The following is a 6,000-nucleotide window of genomic DNA, read 5'->3' as shown; positions in this document are numbered from 1 at the left end:
TGGGTCGGCTGCCAGACCGATTGCCTTTGCGAGTAAGTCCCTTACCTATGCACAGTCCAAGTACCCAGCCCACAGGTTAGAATTCTTTGCGTTAAAATGGGCTGTGTGCGACAAGTTCCATCATTGGCTGAGGGGCCACCAGTTTACTGTCTGGACGGACAATAATCCCCTGACGTACGTACTGTCCAAGGCTCGCCTTGATGCTTGTGAACAAAGATGGATTGCAAAGTTGGCACCCTTTCATTCTACATCAGATATATACCGGGACCTAAAAACGTAGTGGCTGATGCTCTGAGCCGAGAGCCATTTGTGGAGCGCAGCACATCCCATCGTTTGACCAGGGTGGCTTATGTGGATCTTCTGGCAGAAGCTACTGCAGTTTGTACACATGGGGTGCAGGAGGCATTCCGCTGTTCTGCTCATTTGGGTGACACAGCTCTAGCTTCGGGACAGTCTGTGACCTCTCATTGTGCTAATGTTGTTAAAGTGGAGACTTTGACCGTGGATGAGGTCGCTGCCGTTCTTTGTGCACATGAGCAGGTTGAATCCAGGATCTGTCCTCAGGCACTTCTGCTGCTGCATTGTCCACAGACTGTACAGTCCCCTGACTGCACTGGTTTGAAGGTACTCTCACACGATGTGCTGTTGGACGAACAGCGCAGTGACGATGTTCTGAGCAGGGTCATTTTTTATGTGGAAAGAGGACGAAGGCCGTCGAGGAGGGAACGTGGGAAGGAACCGGAGGGGGTCGACAGGTTGCTAAGACACTGGTCTAAGTTGGTAATGAAGGGCAGTGTACTATACCGCGTGACACAGAATGTTGTGACCAAAAAGAAATCCTTCCTCTATGTGGTCCCATCTTCGCTGCGTGCCAAAGTACTGAAGGGGGTTCATGATGAGGCTGGTCATCAGGGACAACAGCGGACTTTGTACCTGGCTCGGCAAAGATTCCACTGGCTGGGGTTGGCTAGGGATGTAGTGGAGTATGTGAAACGCTGCCGACGGTGTGTGGTGAGCAAGTCACCAGAGCCAGAAGCCAGAGCCCCTCTGGAGAATATCAGAACGTCGGAGCCTCTTGAGCTGGTGTGTATTGACTTTTGGACCGCTGAGGATTCAGCCAATAAGTCCTTAAATGTCCTTGTGGTCACCGACCACTTTACGAAGATGGCTCACGCCTTTTTGTGCCCTAACCAATCAGCGAAGGCAGTTGCACATCAGCTCTGGCATCATTACTTCAGCATTTATGGGTTCCCCAGACGATTGCACACAGACCAAGGGGCAAATTTTGAGAGCGCTTTGATCGGTGAGTTGCTGGCTGTGGCTGGGGTTCAAAAGTCTCACACGACGCCCTATCAATGGGTCCTGTGAAAGGATGAACAGAACTCTTGGAAATATGATTCGTGCTTTGCCACCTAAGGCTAAGCACAGATGGCCTGCAGCTTTGCAGTCACTCACCTTCGCTTATAACTGTACGGTTCATGAAACAACTGGCTATGCACCGTTTCTACTTATGTTTGGACGAGTGCCAAGGTTGCCCATTGATTTCATCTTCGGATCTGTTCTGGACATCCCTGATGTCACGGACTACAGTCAGTATGTTCAGTCGTTGAGAAGGACTTTGAAAGAGGCCATTGCTGTTGCCCAAACTGTGGCGTCCAGGCAGTTGCAGCGTCACACTGATCTCTATAACAGAAAGGTGCGTGGGGCACCGGTGGAAGTGGGTGACCGGGTGTTGCTGGCCATTAAGGGGGAGCGTTGCAAGAAAAAGCTCGCTGACCGGTGGGAAAATGTCATCTATGTGGTGGTGGAGTTGAACGAAGGAAGCCACACTTTCAGGATTCGGAATGCTGCCAATGGTCAGGAGAGGGTGGTCCATCGTAACCTCATTATGCCAGTGAACTACCTTCCCTTATGGGTCCCTACCTCTGAGGATGGACTGGACAAGTTTTCCAGGTCCAGTTCTATGGCTGGTGATGCTGACAAGGTGTCAGTGGGTGTTTCTGTGGAGTCTGTGGAGTACAGGACCTTGGCTTGGGTATCGGAGCTGCCATCTGTGTCATCCAGTGATGGCAACTTGGGGATTGCTGGACAGCTAAACAGGGGAGATGTTGAAGGAATGCATGGATCCGACTGTGCCCAAGCTTCTGGCATCGTTCCATTCGCGCCACATCTTGGTCGAGGGTCTGGTGTTTCATCCCGATCCAATCCTCCAACCTCCATGGCTGGCACACCGCATGTCGGTGACTTCAATCTTGCTAGCAGCACAACTGCTGTTGATGATGGACATGTCGGTTCTGTAGGTGTGGGGGACTCAGTCTCTTCTGGGACCGCTGCGCATGATTGTGTGGCATTGGGGGATACCATGGCGGTCAGGGGCCAGGTTAGGTCCAGGGCTGGGAGACTGTTGAAGCCTGTTACAAGACTTATTGAGTTGATGCATCAGAAAACAGGGTTAGCATCATTGTCGTAAAAAAAATAAAAAAAAATTTTTAAAAAAGGAAAAGAAAGAAAAAAAAAAAATTTAGTGACACATAGGTACGATATTTTTTGTATGTGTTTGATTACATCCAGCATTACAGTTAATGCTGTTGTATACTGTTTCCGTTCTAGTTCATGCTTTTGAAACCTGATGTATTTTTTTTTTTCCGTGTATGCGTGAGCCCTGGGTTATCCTTTTTGCCACACTGAGGTGATTTACAGTGCACAGTGTTTGTGATATGTAACAGGCATATTTCGCTCTGTGCATGGGTATGGGGTCTGGCCAACCTCTTCCATGCTGACCCTTTTTGGGTAGTCTCTTGGCTGAGATTTTGTGACTATAGTGGAGAATTAATCAGTGTTGTGCAAGTAAGCAACGTGGGCTAAGATGGGACTGAACTTTGTTTTTCCTCCTTCATTGTTCATGTTGCTATTTTGTTTTTCTAGATTCTTTGCCCAATGTGGTTTGTGCCTACGGATGCTTAAGTGGCTGGTCTCTCTCTTTTTTTTTTTTTTTTTTTCTTGGCTTATCTGTCCGTGATCAAGTGGAATTCAGCAGGGGGGTATGTAACAGAATAAATAGTGTATTCCACTTGTCACGGTATTGGGCTGCATAATGCACTGTGTGGTGACTTGTGGGCGTTCCTCCTGAATACTGGCGTACTTGCGTCATCAACTACGCTTGATTGTTGCCAGTATTGGGACGGATGTGTCCGAGGTAAGTCGGTTCTAGTTAGCACTCTATGCACAGGAATATTTTTCCATGGTCTAAGTCTTTTCATTTCCTTACAGTGTCATGTAAACCAACTGCATGTTAACTGTGCCTGACCAGCACTCTGTATCCTATGCAGGTAATTGTGTATTTTGTTCATTTTGATTGTTGCCAGTATTGGGACGGATGCGTCCGAGTGTCATGTAAACCAACTGCATGTTAACTGTGCCTGACCAGCACTCTGTATCCTATGCAGTATTGTGACGGAGGCGTCCGAGAATAAATGGCCGGTGCAGGCGAGACCAGACCACTGTTTCAGCGCCTTTATTAAACACAACGCAGAGTACTTTCACCAAGAGAGAGCTGAACCAGTCAGTACCAGGACTGGCTTGGTTACATATACAGTTGTGCTCATATGTATAGTTGTGCTATATATATATATATATATATATATATATATATATACACACACATATATATATATATATATATATATATATGTGTGTGTGTGTGTGTGTGTGTGTGTGTGTGTGTGTGTGTGTCCGCACTTTTTTCCGCCTGGGTTACAGAGCGGCAAGCTGGGTGGGCGGAGTTATTTATCGGTCATCACCCGTATTACCTGGGCAGATCTGACAGCTTCAACGCCCCTTTTAAACAAATGGATGGATGGTTGTAGCCAACCATTCTGAATGGTGTTGCAGATCAACTTTGAAAAATGTTCCAACATGACAATCTGAAGCATGGCTTTTATTTAAGTTCAGAAGATAACCGGGCAATAAAATGATTCCACACACAACTTCTGCCCATATTGTGATACTGTTCAGCTGCTCCAAGAAAGATCCTCGCCTCGTGTGTTTTGGTAAACCCTCATTTCAACTGGAAGAACGCTTACCCCTTTAGTTAAGTGACAAACTCCCCCCTCCTCCCGCCCTTCCTCGCTTCTCCCCGGTTCATCACCCGGCTGGAGGAAAAGGAGCGGACCCACTGTAAACGTGAGCGTGTAGAGTTCATACATATTTACATTTGGAGGTTAGTTCTCTTTCCGTCCAGCCAACAGTGCGTCTTAAACATCTTCAACTGCTCGGACGCTCAACAGGATAGAAGAGGACATTATTCCCTAACGGTATTTTCATTTTGTTAACCTTTATAAGCGTTTTCAGCTAAGGGTTTAGAGCCGGTTGCCAACAACCGTTTGTGTAAAAGTGCTCTGGTTGGGAGAGGTCAGCATTCTGTTGCCATAGTAACAGCGCAGCGCATAGACTAAGCGGTGAGCTTATGTTTTACGTTTTCATGCTTCTTTGCGAAAGTTTCTTCGACGTTGCTTAACTTTTTAACCCCCAAACCCGTTTGTTTCTTGTAAAACAAATCATTGAAGGTCATCATGGATACAATCCATCCATTTTCAGTCGATTTCACCCTTGTTAAAAACTCCTGTAAGCTTCGTATAACCGCATACATATACAGTCTACAGCCTAAATTAACTCAACACTTGCAGATCTGAATGTAGGAGCACGTTTTTAGCTCCACATCACTCAGTTTGCACTTAATACTTTAGCTACATTTCCTGGCTACAAACTGTTGAGTTTAAATTTCACGTTAAAAGCTGTGATGTGCACACAAAGCCAGACTTATTTATTTAAAGCAAATCAGGTTTTATTCTTTTGTGTCGCCAAGGTTTGCATTAAAATATATATTAGTCATTCAAATAAATTACCAGAGTTCCATGGCCTAAGTCTGGAGAGATTGCCAATATTTATTATCATTTTAACACAATCAGAGGAAACACAAGTTCCAACACAATATGAGGCTCAAACAACCACAAGAGCGAGATTTTAGCACACAAATAAAAAACATGAGAAATAGAAAAAAAACAAATAAAAGTAAAAGTAAAGTAAGGTTTTAAAAAAAGGCCAGGGAGATTTAGAGATTAATGTCAAGAAAGATCCATTTAAATACAGGGTATCTAAAAATAACATTAATACATGAAAAATGACGACAAAATACTTTGTACAAATTACTATGTACAAATTACTATACAGGGACAGAATTACTGCAAAAGGGCTAAACAAATGAAAAGGTCCCTGAGTCTATTGCTACATGAATAGAGATGCTAAACAAAGAGAATAAATTAAGAAAAAGCTGCAGAATGATAATAAACTGATTGAACAGCAATACAAATACACCACTAAATGACAGAAACCGACTGAAGAGCTGACGTGACATGAGTAGCAAGTGACGCAAAGGCACGTGACGAACCAAAACAATAAACACAAATATATGAAAACTGAATACAGAGAACCTTAACCCAGCAAAAGAAAGGTACTAAAATACCACAAGAAAACAGAAGTGATTAAAATAGTCATGACTTTTCATTAAGACACACATGCAGCAGAGTCCAAAGCTTTTATTTAAAAAATTATTACAAAAATGCAAATAAATGCATAAACACATATCTTAAACCACACACTCTCATGGCTCTTCAGTAACGTTCACGCTGAAGCTCAGTGGATTATCCTTAAAGCATCATAACAAAGACGTGACACAGATGAGTAAGTGTAGAAGGGTGTAAGATGGCAGCTGATGATTAATTAATGTAGATCGATTGATTAATCAAGGACTCGGATCACCTAACCAGATTTTGTCCTACTCTGTCGCCTAATTGTCATTCATTCTGTTCAACCTGACTGATATCTGGTCAGCTGCCAGGACAGTGGAAGACAAAACAAACAGCATCTTGTGTGTCAACTTTCTACTCTCCTTTGTCTGCAGTTTGACCAGCATTGCCCCTTCCGCCTGTGCTCTATTTTTAA

This window comes from Telmatherina bonti (assembly GCF_933228915.1).
Source record: "Telmatherina bonti genome assembly, chromosome: 21".
Classification (NCBI taxonomy): Eukaryota; Metazoa; Chordata; class Actinopteri; order Atheriniformes; family Telmatherinidae; genus Telmatherina; species Telmatherina bonti.
The sequence above is the reverse complement of the archived record's forward strand: the minus strand, read 5'-3'. Positions refer to the sequence as shown.